The following is a 17,944-nucleotide window of genomic DNA, read 5'->3' as shown; positions in this document are numbered from 1 at the left end:
CACGACCTAACCTGTGCGTCTTTGGACTGTGGGAGGCAATCGGAACTCCTGGAGGAAACCCACACGGTCACGGGGGAGGACGTACAAACCCCTTACAGGCAGTGGTGGGAATTGAACCCCGGTCTTACAGGTAACAGCGAGAAGCATTACGCTAATGTGCACACGACTGTAGTGATGGTGTGCTTACTGGAGTCTGAAGTTTTACTGAAGAGTGTGAAGAGAGGCCAAGTGCCCTGAACCCTTGAAGCCCTCATACTGGGGGATGAGCAGGTGATCAGAAACACGCCATAGTGCCCAGTTCATTTCCCTTCTTGTGTGGTCTGTGAAGATCTGTCCTAACTGGAGGACATGCATTTGGCTTGCTTTGTCTTGTCTTGTCATTGATATGAACATAGATTGCCCCCAGCGGTTTGTTTTTCCCCTTCACTTCCCTCTTCTTCATTTCCTCCGTCTGGCCCCTTACCTCTTCTCCTTGGTGCCTGTCACCTCTCCCTGGTGCACCTCCTCCTCCCTTCCCCCTCCTCTCCTATTGGATTCCTCAATCCTCAGCCCTTTTCCACCTATCACATCCCAGCCTCACTTCCTCCCCCACCCCCTCCCACACCCACCTGGCTTCACCCATCAGCTACTAGCCTGTCCCACTTCCCCTCCCCGCACCTCCTTATTCCCTTCCTTTCCAGTCCTGATTGGCCCAAAACGTGGCCTGTTTATTCCCTTCCATAGACGCTGCCTGACCTGCCGAGCTCCTCCAGCATTTTGTGAGGGTCGCTTTACACCACTCTGTCATACCTTTGCACTTTTACCTCCCCTCATCTTTCTCTGGAATGGCGAGGCTGGGGGAGACCTGATGGAGGTTTATAAGATTATGAGAGGCATAGATGGGGTAGAGAGACTATCTTTTCCCAGGATTGAAATGTATAATACTACAGGGCATGCACTTAAGCTGCGAGGGGGTAATTTTAAAGAAGATGTGAGGGGTAAGGTTTTTACACAGAGGGCGGTGGGTGTCTGGGCTGCGCTGCCTGGGGCGATGGTAGAGGCAGGGGCATAAGAGACTTCTAAGAGATATTTAGATAGGCACACGAATATGAAGAAAACGGAAAGATATGAATGTTGTGTTAGCAGAAGAGATTAGTTTAGTTGACCTCTTGATCACCAATTTAATTGGTTTGGCACAGCAGTGTGGGTCAAAGGCCTGCTTCCCATGCTATGCCGTTCCCTGTTCTACATCCAGAGGATTCTTCTTCACTGATGATAAAATCTGGCAAGAGTAACTCTTTCCATTCATTATTTAACATTCTGCATCGAAGTGGCCCATAAGGGGAACTCCCCATGTCGGTTCTCTCCGATATGCACCCTTCTCACGCCAAATGGAGAGCCAGCAGGATGACTTCAGTTCAAAGTCATTTTCTTTCTTAACAGACGTTGATAGTTTTATAACCCTGACAAGGGAGAGCAGTATAATTTCATGTATTTGGAATCGGCTAACAGTGATGGGCACATTGAAGCAGGATATGACTCAGCCTTTTACAGTCAAGTGAAATAATTCATCAATCACAATACTTCAAGAATGGGAGAAACAAAAACAATACTATCTTCTCCCTGTGAAAAAAAGGGTCAGCGTGTTCTGCACAACGACTCCCAAGCCCCTTTGCATCTCAGATTGTTGGGATTTCTCCTCGTTTAGAAAATAGTCTGCACATTTATTTCTACTACTAAAGTGTATGATTATGCAATTTTCCAATATTGTAATTTATTTGCCACTTTCTTGCCCATTCTCCTCACCAGTCTAAGTCCTTCTGCAGCCTATCTGTTTCTTCAACACTACCTGCCCACCAATCTTCGTATCATCTGCAAACCTGGCAACAAAGCCATCGATTCCATCATCTAAATCATTGATATACAGCATAAAAAGAAGTGGTCCCAACACTGACCCCTGTTGAACACCACTGGTCACTGACAGCCAGCCAGAAAAGGATCCTTTTATTGCCACTGGCTACCTCCTACCAATCAGCCAATGCTCTAATCATATTAGTAACTTTCCGTAATACCATGAGCTCTTAACTTGGTAAGTAGCCTCGTGTGTGGCACCTTGTCAAAGGCCTTCTGAAAGTCCAGATGTACAATAACCACTGCATCCCCTTGATCTATCCTACTTGTAATCTCCTCAAAGAATTCCAACAGGTTTGTCAGGCAAGATTTTCCCTTAAGGAAACAATGTTGACTTTGACCTATCTTGCCTGTGTCACCAGGTATTCCATAACCTTCTCCTTAACAAATGACTCTAACATCTTCCCAACCACTGAGGTCGGGTTAACTGGTCATAATTTTAGCAACACACATAAAAAATACTGGTGGAATGCAGCAGGCCAGGCAGCATCTATAGGAAGAAGTACAGTCAACATTTTGGGCTGAGACCCTCCACAGTCTCTACCACTATCTCTTTCAGAACCCTGGGGAGCAGTTCATCTGGTCCAGGCGACTCATGTACCCTTGGGTCTTTCAGCTTTTTGAGCACGTTCTCCCTTATAATAGTAACTGCATTCACTTCTCTTCCCTCACACCCTTCAACATCAGGCACACTGCTAGTGTCTTCCACAGTGAAGACTGATACAAAATACTCATCTGCAAATCATACAAAATGTTCCTCTGCCATCTCCTTGGCCCCTGCTATTACTTCTCCGACCTCATTTTCTAGCAGTCTTATATCCACTCTCATCTATGTTTTACATACTTGAAAAAGCTTTTACTGCCCACTTTGATATTGTTTTCTGGTGAAATTTCATATTTCATCTTTTCCCTCCTAATGATTCTTTTAATTGCTTCCCAATCCTCTATCTTCCCACTAACTTTTGCTTTGTTGTATGCCCTCTCTTTTGCTTTTACATTAGCTTTGACTTCCCTTGTCAGCCACAGTTGTAATATTTTGCATTTGAGTATTTGTTTGTTTTTGGAATACATCTATCCTGCACCTTCCTCATTTCTGCCGGAGATTCACACCATTGCTCCTCTGCTGTCATCCCTGACAGAACACCTCTCTCATACCACTGTATTAATGCCATGTCAGACTTTACCTTCTCCCTGTCCAGTTTCAAGTTGAACTCAATCATACTGTGATCACTGGTTCCTAAGGGCTCTTTCACCTTAAGCTCACTAATTGCCTCCGGTTCATTACATAACAGCCAATCTAGTACACACAAAATAATCTGCAGATGCTGGGTCAAAGCAATAGTTACAACATGCTGGGGGAACTCAGCAGGCCGGGCAGCATCCGTGGAAAAGATCAGTTGACGTTTCGGGCTGGAACCCTTCGTCAGGACGTCCTGTGTCCTGACAACCCTTGTGTCCTGACGAAGGGTTCTGGCCCAAAATGTCGACCGATCTTTTCCACGGATGCTGTCTGGCCTGTTGAGTTCCTCCAGCGTGCTGTGACTGTAGCCAATCTAGTATAGCTGATCCCCTTGTAGGCTCAACGACAAACTGCTCTAGAAAGCTATCTCTTAGGCATCAAACAAACTCACTCTCTTGAGATCAATTACCAACCCAATTTTCCCAATTGACCTGCGTGTTGAAATCTCCTATGACTATATAACAATACCCTTTAATATGCCTTTTCTATTTCCCATTGTAATCTGTGGACCACATTCCAGCTCCTAATTGGAGGCCTGTAGATAACTGCCATGAGGGTCCTTTTCCCCTGGCAGCTTTATAACCCAACCCACAAGGGTTCAACATCTTCCAATCCTATGTCACATCTTTCTACTGATTTGATGCCATTCTTTACCAGTAAAACCACTCCACTCCCTCTGTCTACCTTCCTATTCTTCCAATACAACATGTAACCATGGACATTCAGCTCCCAACTACAACCATCCTTCTGTCACAATTTAGTGATGGCCACATGACTGACAATCTGTAAAAGTGCAACAAGATCATCCACCATATTTCCTACACTCCGTACATTGGGGTATAACATTTTGGGTACAGTACTTGCTACCCTATTTGATTCTGCATTCTTAATGCACTGATACTCACCCTGCTGGATGCAATTTTGTCCTGTCATCTACCTGCCCTTCCTGACAGTCTGACTGCACACAATCTTTGCTTTTTTACCATCCGTCCTATCTCGAGTCCCTTCACTCCGGTTCCCACACAGGGGTGCTGTGGTAGCCGGAGCGTGTCCGGCACCTCTTTAAGAAAAAAGCCAAAATAAACAAGCTAATTAATCAGGTGCTGCCCAGGGTGATTTGAGTATCTCAGAAACTGCTGATCTCCTGCCAAAAACATCCAGCGAGTGGATTTAACAAGATGTTTTCGCTCTCAGAACAGCCACTCGCTAGATTTTTTTTTTGGTTTTTGGCACCATTATTTGTGAACTCCAGAGTCTGTTGTGCATAAAACTCCCAGGATATTGACCTGTTTCTACCCTTACTGGCATAGATAGAGGATTGACTGGGCAGGAGACAAAGAACGGGAATAAAGGGGGCTTTTTCTGTTGGCTGCTGGTGGCTAGTGGTATTCCGCAGGGGTCGCTGTTGGGACCACTTCTTTTCATTCAGTGATTTGGATGAAGGTACTGATTGCCTTGTGGCCAAGTTTGTGGACGATATGAAGAAAGGTGCAGGGGCAGATAGTTTTGAAGAGGCAGGGTGTCTGCAGAAGAAGGGACAAATTGGGAGAATGGGCAAAGAAGATGGAATATAGTGTGGGGAAGTCCGTGATCGTGCAGTTTGGTAGAAGGAATAAAGGCATAAGACTGTCTTTTAAATAGGGAGAAAATTCAAATGCAGCGGTACAAAAGGAGTCCTCGTGTAGAACTTCCTAAAGGTTAACTTGGTGCAGGGGAAACCAAATGCAATGTTAGCGTTCATTTCATTCCTCGGATCATTCTTGTGGATCTCCTCTGGACCCTCTCCATTGCCAGCACAACTTTTTTCAGGTATGGTGCCCAGAACTGCTTACAGTACTCCATGTGTGGTCTGACCAATACCTCAGCATTACATACTTGTATTCTGGTCCTCTCGAAATGAATGCTAACATTGCGTTTGCCTTCTCACCACCGACTCAACTCCCGCCCGTCTCACTTGGTGGTGTGAGGTCAGGGCCTATGATGTTCACACCACGATCCACCTGTTCTGGACAGTGTAAAGACGTTGCAGCCACCTGCCTGTCGAGCTGCTCGAGAACTCACTGGGAATACACGGCAGACCTGTGGGCCCCTCCTGATCCATTTTCCCCAAATCCGTGAGGACTCAAAACTACTATTAGGATCGAATCCAACATATGTTGGTTGTATCTCGCTGGTTTCCGGCACCTGTTTTGCAGCCTATCCCAGATGTGAAAATAGTTTGTGGCTGGCTCTGCTAACTGATGCCGTGAATCACAACTCAAATCGTTCCCCAGAGGTGAAGTTTTGATGAATACATGCAGATAGACTGATGTAACACGCTGATTGACCTGGCACAAAGAGTGAATAAACAGATTGACTGTAAACTCCTGGGGGCTGAAATACTTGTTTCTACACACAATAGTAAATGATTATGGTCTGTCATTCCTCAAGATGAACGTCCAACAGCAAAGGGCAAAACGATCCTTTCCCTCATGCCCTCTTCTCATTGCCACCATCAGCGAGCAGCTACAGGAGTCTGCAGACACACACTCAATGCCTCAGGAACAGCTTCTTCCCCATCAGATTTCTGAATGGACAATGAACCCATGAACACTCACTCACTGCGTGCTCTTGTTCTGCACTACCTTTTTAATATTTATATCTTGTTGTAACTTTTAGTATTTTTTATATAGTGCACTGTACTGCTGCCACAAAGCTACAAATCTGTCTGGTAATAATGAACACGATTCTGACTGTCAGAAGCTTCTAGTTTCTGTCCAGAAACCATAAGGCTGTAAGATTGGAGCACAGTCAGGCCATTCAGCCCATCATGTCCCCTCCTGCCTTGTCCCCATAGCCTTTCCTGTCCTGACAAATCAAGAATCTATCAACCTCCACCTTAAATACACTCAATGACTTGGCGATCCCAGCTGCCTGTGGCCACGAATTGCACAGATTCACCACCCTCGGGCTGAAGAAATTCCTCCTCACCTCTATTCTAAATGGACGCCCCTCTATTCTGAAGCTGGACGGTGCCGCTCGTTGAGCTAGAAGGGTCAATTTCCAATATAGGAAACATCCATTCTGTCGAGGCCTTTCAACATCCAACGGGTTTCAATTACATCTCTCCCTCCCCCACCCCAAATTTCCAGTGAGTACAGGCCCAGAGCCATCAAACGCTCCTCAACAATGAGCCTTTGAATACCGGCATCATCTTTGTGGACCTTCTTTGAATCCTCTACAATGTCAGCACGTCCTTTCTTTGCCTTCCTTTGCAACACTGCATTTCCCTTCCTCTTCACCAACTCATCCTGCAGGTTAACCTCTGGGGAATCCTGCATGAGGTCCCTGCTCACCTCAGATTTTTGAATTTTCTCCTCATTTAGAAAATAGGCTTTACTTCTTTTCTTTCTACCAAAGAGCATGGCCATACACTTCCTAACTACTGTCTTCTTTTTGCCACTTCTTTGCCATTCTCCTAATCTGTCCAAGACCTGCATTCGCTTCCTTAACACTACCTGCTCCTCCACCCATCTTCATATCGTCTGCAAACTTGGCCACAAGTCCATCAATTCCGTCATTCAAATCATTGACATATAACATAAAAAGGAGCATTCCCAACATTGATAATAAGTTTCCTTGTCTTTCCAAACTGTTCCACAGGAAGTGGCACACTGTTGAAGGGTTCAAGATTCGAGAGTGTTTAGTGTCATTTCCAGTGCAGAAGTGTAAAGGTAAACAAAATAATTTTAACTCCACATCTGAAGCAGCACAAAAACACATAATTAGATAAAGAACAGAATATTAATAAACAATAAATATAAATACATAAGACAGTTTATATAAGAAGACTGATTGTACGTCCATCCAGTGACAGTGGACGCAGTAGTATCACGGGGCAGGCTGTTACCTGCTGTTGGAAAGGCAAGCCAGTGCCACAGGGGGCAATGCTAATGCAGCACTCCACCATGGGAGTTTCCTAACTGCTATGCTAGCGTGCCACGCGGGTACGGATTGGTGGGCTAACGAATGAATGAATGAATTTTACTTAGCAAAAAATTCAGTCGCTAGGTATACATGGAGAGGTGGTAAATTAGATTAGACATTGGCTCGATGGAAGAAGCCAAAGAGTGGTGGTAGAGAATTGCTTCTCCGAATGGAGGCCTGTGACTAGTGGTGTGCCACAGGGATCAGTGCTGGGTCCATTGTTATTTGTCATCTATATCAATGATCTGGATGATAATGTGGTAAATTGGATCAGCAAATTTGCTGATGATACAAAGATTGGAGGTATAGTAGACAGTGAGGAAGGTTTTCAGAGCCTGCAGAGGGACTTGGACCAGCTGGAAAAATGGGCTGAAAAATGGCAGATGGAGTTTAATACAGACAAGTGTGAGGTATTGCACGTTGGAAGGACAAACCAATGTAGAACATACAGGGTTAATGGTAAGGCACTGAGGAGTGCAGTAGAACAGAGGGATCGGGGAATACAGATACAAAATTCCCTAAAAGTGGCATCACAGGTAGATAGGGTCATAAAGAGAGCTTTTGGTACATTGGCCTTTACTAATCAACGTATTGAGTATAAGAGCTGGAATGTTATGATGAGGTTGTATAAGTCATTGGTGAGGCCGAATCTGGAGTATTGTGTTCAGTTTTGGTCAGCAAATTACAGGAAGGATATAAATAAGGTTGAAAGAGTGCAGAGAAGGTTTACAAGGATGCTGCCGGGACTTGAGAAACTCAGTTACAGAGAAAGGTTGAATAGGTTAGGACTTTATTCCCTGGAGCATAGAAGAATGAGGGGAGATTTGTAGAGGTATATAAAATTATGATGAGTATAGATAGAGTGAATGCAAGCAGGCTTTTTTCACTGAGGCAAGGGGAGAAAAAAACCAGAGGACATGGGTTAAGGGTGAGGGGGGAAAAGTTTAAAGGGAACATTAGTGGGGGCTTCTTCACACAGAGAGTGGTGGGAGTATGGAATGAGCTGCCAGACGAGGTGGTAAATGCGGGTTCTTTTTTAACATTTAAGAATAAATTGGACAGATACATGGATGGGAGGTGTATGGAGGGATATGGTCGGTGTGCAGGTCAGTGGGACTAGGCAGAAAATGGTTCGGCACAGCCAAGAAGGGCCAAAAGGCCTGTTTCTGTGCTGTAGTTTCTAAGGTTTCTATGATACAGTGTGGAACAAGCTGCACCACCCAGCAACCCATCTGTTTAACCCTGGCCTCACCACAGGACGGTTTACAACGACCAGTTAACCGACTAACGGTATGCCGTTGGACTGTGGGAGAAAACCAGAGCACCTGGAGGAAAGCCACGCGCACACAGAGAACCACCTTACAGAAGGTGCTGGAATTGAGCTCCGAACTCTGTAATAGTGTCACGCTAACTGCTTGGCGACTATGGAGCCGTGAACTGCTGAGACCCTCTAGCATGTAGTGAGTGGTGAGGGAGTGTTACATTACTGGATGGACGGCGATGAGGGAGCAACGCACTGTTGGAGCACTACTGAGGGAACGCCATAGCCAAGAGGGATCATACATGGCTTTGCTACGCGGTCGTGGGGCAGTGCTAGGAAAGCACCCTGCCACAGGAGTCTCTCACGGTTGGAGACACCATGCTAGAGCAGTGGGATGATGCTGAGAGGGAGCTGGCATTGTCGGAAGGGTAAACACACACAAAATGCTGGAGGAACTCAGCAAGTCAGGCAGCATCTAAGAAGAGAAATAAGCACCAGTGATTGAGCTTCAGTTACTGCCGCTGTCTGTATGGTCTTTGCACGTTCTCCCTGTGAATTCCTCTTGCTCCAGATCCTTCCCACATCCCAAAGATGTACAAGTTGGGATTGGTGAGTTGTGGGCATGCTATGTTGGTGCTGTAGGCATGGCAACACTTGCGGGCTGCCCCCAGCACATCCTCAGACTGCCTTGGTCACTGATGCAAAACACATTTCACTGTGTATGTGACAAATAAAGTTAATCTTCACATTTAACACAAGAGGATATTGGATGTACTGAGCAACACACAGGAACTGCTGGAGGAACTCAGCAGGTCAGGCAGCATCTATGGAAATGAATAAACAGTTGACATCTCAGCTCGAGAGTCTGATGAAGACAGACGTGAGAAGCAGAGGAACATCTGGAGAAATTTCTGAAATGCCCGGTTCGCTGCCGCTGCTACTGTGCAATGGAGAATCTCCAGAGGGAAGGCCCCCAAATCCCCGGCTTTGCCTGCTAATGGTGACCGAGGTTGAGGTCGAAGCGTTCAGATAGAGATGGTGCTTGGTGCTCGATGTTGGAGGGCTGATCAGAGACTCGAAGTTTTCAGACGACTCAGAGTCGGGCTTGGTCGGGCATAGCAGGAAGAGTTTTCTTCCTTCTCCCGTCTGCGTGAGATGTGGGACTTTCGAGAGACTTTGAACTTTTTTACTGTGCCCATGGCCTGTTCTTCATCATGTTATGGTATTGTTGCACTGTTGTAACTATATGTTATAATTATGTGGTTTTGTTAGTTTTTCAGTCTTGGGCTGTCCTGTGTTTCTGTGATATCACACCGGAGGAATATTGTATCATTTCTCAATGCATGCATTACTAAATGACAATAAAGGAGGACTGCGTGTCCTCATAATCTAATCTAATCTAATCAAGACTGGACAGGAAAGGGGGCAGAAGCCAAAATGAGATAGGAGTGAAAGAGGACAAGACTGACAGATGAGTGGGAAGGGGGGAATGAAGTAAGAAGCTGGGAGTTGATAGGTGGAGAAGAAGAAGGAATCTGATAGGAAGGGAGAGTGGACCATGGGAGAAAGGGACGGAGGAGGTGATGGGCAGGGTGAGAGGGAAACCGCAGTGGGGAGTGGGAAAAGAGAGAAGAGGGAGGGAGCCAAATTACTGGAAGTTAGAGAAGTCAGACTTCATGCCATCAGGTTGGAGGCTACCCAGATGAAATATAAGGCGTTGCTAATCCAACTTGAGAGTTGCCTCATCGTGGCAGTATGTCTGGTCTCACTGCTATAGAGGAGGCTGCACCAGCTGCAATATGTGATGCCAAGAGACACGCTGCACAGGTGAAAGGTCACCTCACCTGTCAGAAGAGCTAGCGGTGAAGGAGCGCCCCACCTTAGAAGACTCTTGCAAATTTCTACAGCTGTACAACGGACAGCATTCAAACTGGTTGCTTCACTGTTCAGCATGGAGGGGCCACCGCACGGGCTTAGAAAAAGCTGCAGAAAATTGTAAACTCGGCCAGCTCCATCATGGACACTGGCCTCCCCGGCTTCAAAAGGATATGACTCAAGAAGCAGCATCCATCATTAAGGACCCCCATCACCAAGGACGTGCCTTCTTCTCATCGCTACCATCAGTGAGGAGGTACAGGAGCCTGAAGACACACACTCAGCATTTCAGGCACAGCATCTTCCCCTCCGCTATCAGATTTCTGAATGGACAATGAACACTAAGTTGTAAATTGGATTAGATATCAGCTTTGTGGGAGAAGCCAGAGAGTGGTAGTGATGAAGGCTTGTGACTAGTGCTGTGACGCAGGTTCCGTTGTTCTTTGTCATCTATATCAATAACTGGATGATAATGTCGTTTAACTGTAAATTTGTGGATGGGGTGTAGGTGGCAGTGAGAAAGGCTATCGTGGTTGCAGCAGGATCCGGACCAGCTGGAAAAATGGTCTGAAAATGGGAGATGAAATTTAATGCAGACAAGTGCAAGGTTTTGCACTTCAATAGGACCAACCAGGGTAAGTCTTACATACTGAAGAGCAGGGTACTGAGGTATGCAGTTGAACAGAGGGATCTGGGAATACCGGTCCATAATTCATTGAAGGTGGTGTCACAGGTTAGTAGTTATAAAGAAAGCTTTTGGCACACTGACCTTCATAAATCAAAGTTTTGAATTCAGGAAATGAGATGTAATGTCGAAGTTGTATAAGACAGTGGTGAGCCCTAATTTGGAGTATTGTGTTCAGTTTTGGTCACCTACCTACAGGAATGATGAAAGAGTACAGAGGAAATTTACAAGTTTGTTGCTGGGTCTAGAAGGCCTGAGTTGTAAGGAAAGATTGAATAGGTTAGGACTTTATTCCTTTTGAACATAGAAGATTGAGAAATTTGAAAGAGATATACAAAATTATGAGGGGTATAGATAGGGTAAATGTATGCAGGCTTTTCCCACTGCTGTTGGGTGGGACTACAAGTAGAGGTCATGAGTTAAGGGTGAAAGGTGAAAAGTTCAAGGTGAACATGAGGGGAAACCTCTTCACCCAGAGGGTCGTGAGAGTGAGAAATGAGCTGTCAGTGCAAGTGCTGCATGCAAACTTGATTTTAACATTTAAGAGAAGTTTGCGTAGGACATAGTGTGGGCATGTGGCCAAGTGGTTAAGGCGTTAGACTAGCAATCTGAAAGTCATGAGTTTGAGCCCCAGCCGAGGTAGAGTGTTGGGTCCTTGAACAAGGCACTTAACCACACATTGCTCAGCGATGACACTGGTGCCAAGCTGTATTGACCCTTGCCCTTTCCCTGGACAACATCGGTGTTGTGGAGAGGGGAGACTTGCAGCGTGGGCAACTGCTGGTCTTCTATACAACCGTGCCCAGGCCTGCGCCCTGGAGAGTGAAGACTTTCCAGGTGCAGATCCATGGTCTCGCAAGACTAACGGATGCATAGGTACATGGATGGTAGAGGTATGGAGGGCTATGGTCCTGTGCAGGTTGATGTGAGTAGGCAGTTTAAATGGCTCGGCATGGACTAGATGGGCCGAAGTTCCTGTGCTGTACTTTTCTATGACTTGATGTTTCTATGTCCCATATTGAATCAGTATGCTGTCCATGTGAGCTGGGCCCCTGTAAACTGGAGTGATAGATAACAGCGCTGGGGCAACTCAGTGACGCAGGCAGCATCTGTGGAAGGAGAGGGACAGGAGCCAACCCAAAACACAGACTATCCCTTTGCCTGACCTGTCGCAATCCCTCCAGCATTTCATCCAATGAGGAGCTTCTTTAGCCAAAGGGCAGTGAATCTGTGGAATTCATTGCCACAAATGGCTGTGGAGGCCAAGTCATTGGGTATATTTAAAGTGGAGGTTGATAGGATCTTGACTGGTCAGGGTGTCAAAGACTATGGGGAGAAGGCCAGAGAATGGGGTTGCAATGGTTAACAAATCATCCATGCTGGAATGAGGGAATGGACTCGATGGGCCGAAAGGCCTAATTCTACTTCTATCCCTAATCGTCTTATTTGTTGCTTCAGGTTCCAGCACTTACAATCTCTTCTGCCTCCTCGTCCTGCGTTCCGCGCACCGCAGCATTTGCCCTGCCCTTGGAGGACGGACCCTGGCCTGATGTTTCAAAGTTGAAAGAAGTATTTAAAATCAAAGCACGTATTTGTTACCATGTACCACCCCGAGAATCACTTTCTTATAGGCACTTACAAGAAACTAAAGAAGTGCAATAGAGTTTACGAAATGAACTATCATCAGGAACCACCACCCAGGCCAGGCTCTTGTCTCACTGCTGCCACCATCAGGCAGGAGGTACAGGAGCCCCAGGACCCACACCACCAGGGTCAGGAACAGTCATTACCCCTCAACCAGCAGGAAGGATGTAGAGGAGCCTCAGGACCCACACCACCAGGGTCAGGAACAGTTATTACCCCTCAACCAGCAGGAAGGAGGTACAGGAGCCTCAGGACCCACACCACCAGGTTCAGGAACAATTATTACCCCTCAACCAGCAGGAAGGAGGTACAGGAGCCTCAGGACTCACAACACCAGGTTCAGGAACAGTTATTACCCCTCAATCATCAGGCTCCTGAATCACAGGGGAGAACTTCACTCGCCCCATCACTGAACTGTTCCCACAAACTATGGACTAGCTTTCAAAGACACTTTATCTCAGGTTCTCAATATTTTTGTTGCTTTTTTTTTGTTCTTTTTTCTCTTTTTGTATTTGTGTAGTTAGTTGTCTTTTGCCCATTTTGATGTTTTGTCGTGCACGTATTTTCGTTGATTCCATTGCATTTCTTTGCATTTACTGTGAATGTCAGTAAGAAAACGAATCTCGCGGCGACAATAAGTTTGATAATACATTTACTTTGAACTTTGAACATGAAGGCTGACAAACAGCCAACGTACAGTAGAAGAGAAATTCGGCAAATAAAAGACAAAACTGAGAGCGAGTGAAATGTTTGAGGAGAAGGGGCAGTTCCTTCCGCAGAGGGTGCGTCCTCCACTTGCGAAGAGCGAGTCTGAAACGCCAGTGACAGATGTAGCTGCCTGCACTGGAGGGGCGGCCAGATTACCAATACATAACGGGAGTGTGTGTGCAGTATCGAACGCTACAGTAGTGAGACGCATCGTTAACACGGGCGTGGGGCATGGCAAGACCCCAGCCTCCTTGCCCGGGCAAAATGACAGAGCTGAAAGGCGCTAAATTGAACAATTCGGAGCCCTGATCTCTTCTTGAGACGCCCTGGCTCTCAACGGTGGCGAAGGACAAGTTCGCCTTCTGTTGTGACGCCGGTCCAACACATTGACACAATTACCAAGCAGGCGCCACAGCAGCTTTCTTTCATTATGTGCGTGAAGAGAATTGGTCCGTCACCAAAGACTCTCGCAAGTTTTCACAGATGCACGGTGGAGAACATTCTATCTGGCTGCACCACCATTTGGTGTGGAGGGGCCACCGCACAGGATCAGAAGAGGCTGCTGAAAGGTGCAAACTCAGCCAGCTCCATCATGGGCGCTAGCCTCCCCAGCGCCGAGAACATCTTAAGAAGGCAGTACAGTACCGCAAAAAGGCAGCAACCATCATAAGGACCCCCGCCACCAATGACATGCACTTTCCTTGGTGCTACCATTAAGGGGGGCGGCACAGGAACCTGCAAACAGGCACTCAACGTTTGAGGAAGTTTCTTTCCCTCCGCCATCAGATTTCTGAATGGACAATGAACCCAGTAACATTTCCTCAGTATCTTTTTCCTTTTCTCCGCCGTTTTTGCATTACTTATTTAATAAATTTTTTTAATCGTATACCGTAGTTTATAGTTTGTTTAAATTATGTATTGTACTACACCGCTGCCGACATTTGCTAGTTCATACAGTTGATTATGATTTTGGTCACATTATCCTGTAACCTGCCTAGGGTCCGGAGGTGGGGGTTGTGCACAGCCTGGGTGATTTTCAGTCAGACCTCTGCATGGCCCGGTCAAAGGGCGGTGGTGTTGGGATTGGCGCGTCAGTCACTGGCGTTTGTCTTTGTCGGGTTTGACCGGTGACGGGCGTTTGCCCCTTCAGCTGGCGGTCCGAAGTAAGCGCCTGCAATATATCTTTGCAAACTTCTGCAGGGAACTATCACACGGCGCGGCCCCCATTCATCTGTAGGATTCCGGTGTAGGCTTTGTGCGGGCAGGAGACCGTCGCTTTAGAACAGAGATTGGGAGGAATTTGTTTAGCTACAGAGGGGTAAGGAGGCCAAGTCATTGGGTATATTCAAAGCAGAGGTTGATAGTTTCTTGATTCGGCAGAGTGTCAAAGGTTACGGGGAGAAGACGGGAGAATGGGGTTGAGAGGGATAATAAAATTCCGTGATAGAATGGCGGAGCAGATGGGCTGAATGGCCTAATTCTATTCCTATGTCTTATGGTCTTATGAATGTGTGAATGCGGACGATACATGATTCACAGGGGCGCGCCAGCGCGTGTACACACACACACACACGCGCGCGCGCGGTCTCCGGAATTCTCTACCCAACCAAGATGATTGTACTGAGAGTCGGTGACTGGGTAGATTCAAGGCACAAGATGAAATCAGTTTTTGGGTTGTGAAGGGATGAGGGGTTTGTGTAGAGTCATCACATCAGTAATGGTGTTTTTACACAGTGCAGAAAGCACAGGGGGAGAAATAGCCAGGATCTCCCTTTTTATAGTACCTGCGCGCGCACACACACACACACACACACACACGCACACACACACAGGCACGTACACACACACACACACACAAATACACGCGCACGCACGCACACACGGAAACACACACACACTCACACACCTGTACACAGCAAGTTAGTGGGAATGGAGGAGCGAAAGTGTACAGACTTGCCTGCTACTAGTGACGAATGGAGAATCTGCAGATGCTGGAAATCCAAGTAATACTGTACACACAAAATGCTGCCTGACCTGTTGAGCTCCTCCGGAATTTTGTGAGGATTACCAGTGAAATTCAGCGCCCGCTCCAACAGTGCGCGGTGTGTCTACAGCAGCAGCAGAAATCCAACCCGTACGGCAGACGAAAGCCTTTTTCGTTTTCGTTTCTTGTTTCCCAGTGGTAAACCTGCCACACGTCCCCTGTACAGGTCTCTGCCGGAATCGGCTGGAGAGAAGTTCGCTTCACGGTCTCCCGCCGCGTAATCTCCAACCGTTCCCCGCCGCGTAATCTCCAACCGTTCCCCGCCACTGCTTCCTCGCCTGTCCTATTCCGGACAGGAGCCGGAACATTCAGCCTGAAGCTGCGCGGCGCGTAATTTCAGCGAAACCCCCTTTTATTTCAGACGTTAAATATTTGCCCTCTTTGGTAGGCGCCAAAGAACATTAGGAAAAGAGCAGGGAGTTATCCAGCAGCACAGACACACAAAACGCTGAAAGAAAGCAGCACCTACGGGAATGAATGCATGGCGGCGTCAATGGGTCGACGAGACCCTTCATCAGGACTCGAATCTCCAGGTGCCCCTGTGAAAATTTGCCCTCGATAAACGACAGAGTGAAAATCACAACGCTGTGGGATCTTGCTGTACTCTAATTGCAACCGCGGTCTTTCGTGGTTTGTGAAGAACTTTGGAGCGCCCTGCAAATGCAGACTACTTTTTTGTTTTTTCGGCTCGCTAGCTGGGTGACCCACGGGATGATATAACACACAGCCGGGCCAATCGGCCCATCAATCTTCTGACACTCCCGGACTCTTACCCGCCACCTCCCATTCCAACTTCCAGATGAGACTCAGTGAATGAAATTTTAATTTTCGGGCAACGGGTTCCGAATTACTGCTGGAAAATCATCTCTTCTCACTAATGTCTGATAGCCAGTAATCTTAACATGATTCATGAGCCTTTCAATTCTTTAAATAAGTGTCGAGATAGCTCCAATATTTGGAAGAACTCGCGCTATTGAGTTACGAATCTGTATTAAGGAATCTCTTAAACAACCTGCGCAGGTGTCAGTTCCTACGGCTCCCCTTCCCTCCCAGTACGGGCTGGAACCCTGCGGGAAACTGGAGCGAATTGCTCTTTGAGCATTCGTATTTTTCTCAACTTTTTAATCCTCAATACCTCCGAAATACGATGAAAAAATGCATCATTTCCAACCAATCCTGCAGAACCCTTAAGAAGAGTCCAACATAGCTTCAGGTGCGCAGACTTTACCACCAGAGATCATAGGTTCGTCATCCCGACTCCAAAGAAAGTTATAATAGTTATTATTGAAAAGATGTATTCTTACGGACGCATCTTTTCTCTCCACCCCAAAAGCAGATACCCTCTCCAAACGTAAGTGAAATTAAATATGGAAAAGGCGCTCGAGTCGTGGTATTCCTTACCTCAAAAGAGTGAACGGCTGCGGAGCTCAGCTCGATGTGAGTTGGTGCCTCCGGACGGGGACTCTGGTGGACTGACTGCCGAGTAAATCCCCTCTGCCACTGATCAGCGTGGCTCCGGGCTTCAAAGTGTGTCTCTCTCGCGAAAAAAAAAGGCACCCATGTGATTTCACCCCGTGATGTCATCAAGGAAATGCCTTAAACGTATACAAAAGCTTTAACTCTTTTACCAACCACTGACCCCTTCCCCTGAACCCACCCCGCCCTGTCCAGACAAGATGCCCACCTCTGACCCTTGGAGGGCTAGACACCAGTTCCCAAGTTGCATCTGTTCTTCACATTTGGAAAAGGGCTCTCACATCTTAAGCCTGGTTGTAGCTTTTTCACCAGCCAAGGCAGGACCAATGGCCCGTTGTTTCTCCATGGAATTCCCAAGGGGCTCGGGTGCCAACAACATCACGAAGGATCCGGCCCACCCTGCTCATGGACTGCTTGCCCCACTCCCATCAGGGAGGAGGCTACGTAGCATTCACGCCAGGACCACCAGACTCAAATACAGTTACTTTCCCCAAGCAATAAGGTTGATCAACACCTCCACCCACTAACCTACCCCAATACGCCCCTAACCAAACGACTTTATCATTTCCTGTCAGTCACCTAATGCACAGACACACTTGTGTCTCGAGTCACTTTATGGACATACAATCAATCTGCGTATATCAGCTATTTTATATATTTATATTTATTGTATATTTATTGTGTTTTTATTATTATTGTGTTCTTTATCTTATTATTGTGGTTCCTTAAGGTTGCCATGGGGGGGGGGGTAGGAGTGAGTACCCACTACCTATTAAATGCTCCAAAAGGTATGTGGCTCAAGTAGCCTCTGACAACCAAGTCCAGCTCCTGGCCTTCACGTGTGTCTTAGTTCTAAGCTCGGGGTGTATGGGGTGTCAGGGAGGGGTAGCACCTCTGGTGGGGGAACATGTCGCATCCTTTTCAAGGCAGTTAGTCCACCTTTGGTCCCCACCTGGCACTCAGCTCTCACCTGTGGCTCCCCGTAGCTGTTTGCATGCGACAGCGGCCACACCCCGGGCAACGGCTTCGACAAGCCGGCTAAACCAGGTGAGGGTAGCCGACGGGTCTCAAACCCTCGGTGAGATAGGGAGTTATCTATCACAGCATGTGAAGACAGACTCCAGCGGACTGAGCGGACGAGACCAATGGAAGGTC

General features: G+C 47.0%; 1 protein-coding gene across 7 annotated transcripts in view; it reads right to left on the bottom strand.

The window, feature by feature from the left end:
- LOC140198299 (tenascin-X-like) overlaps positions 1 to 16,841 on the bottom strand; it is a 225,612-nt gene extending 208,771 nt beyond the window's left edge. For all 7 annotated transcript variants that reach the window (XM_072259364.1, XM_072259369.1, XM_072259366.1 and 4 more), the window contains exon 1: positions 16,715 to 16,841. The gene's annotated coding sequence lies outside the window, so the exon portion shown is untranslated. The remainder of the gene's footprint in view (positions 1 to 16,714) is intronic.
- Between the last annotated feature and the right edge of the window lie 1,103 nt (positions 16,842 to 17,944).

This window comes from Mobula birostris, chromosome 5, assembly GCF_030028105.1.
Source record: "Mobula birostris isolate sMobBir1 chromosome 5, sMobBir1.hap1, whole genome shotgun sequence".
Classification (NCBI taxonomy): domain Eukaryota; kingdom Metazoa; phylum Chordata; class Chondrichthyes; order Myliobatiformes; family Myliobatidae; genus Mobula; species Mobula birostris.
The sequence above is the reverse complement of the archived record's forward strand: the minus strand, read 5'-3'. Positions and strand labels throughout refer to the sequence as shown.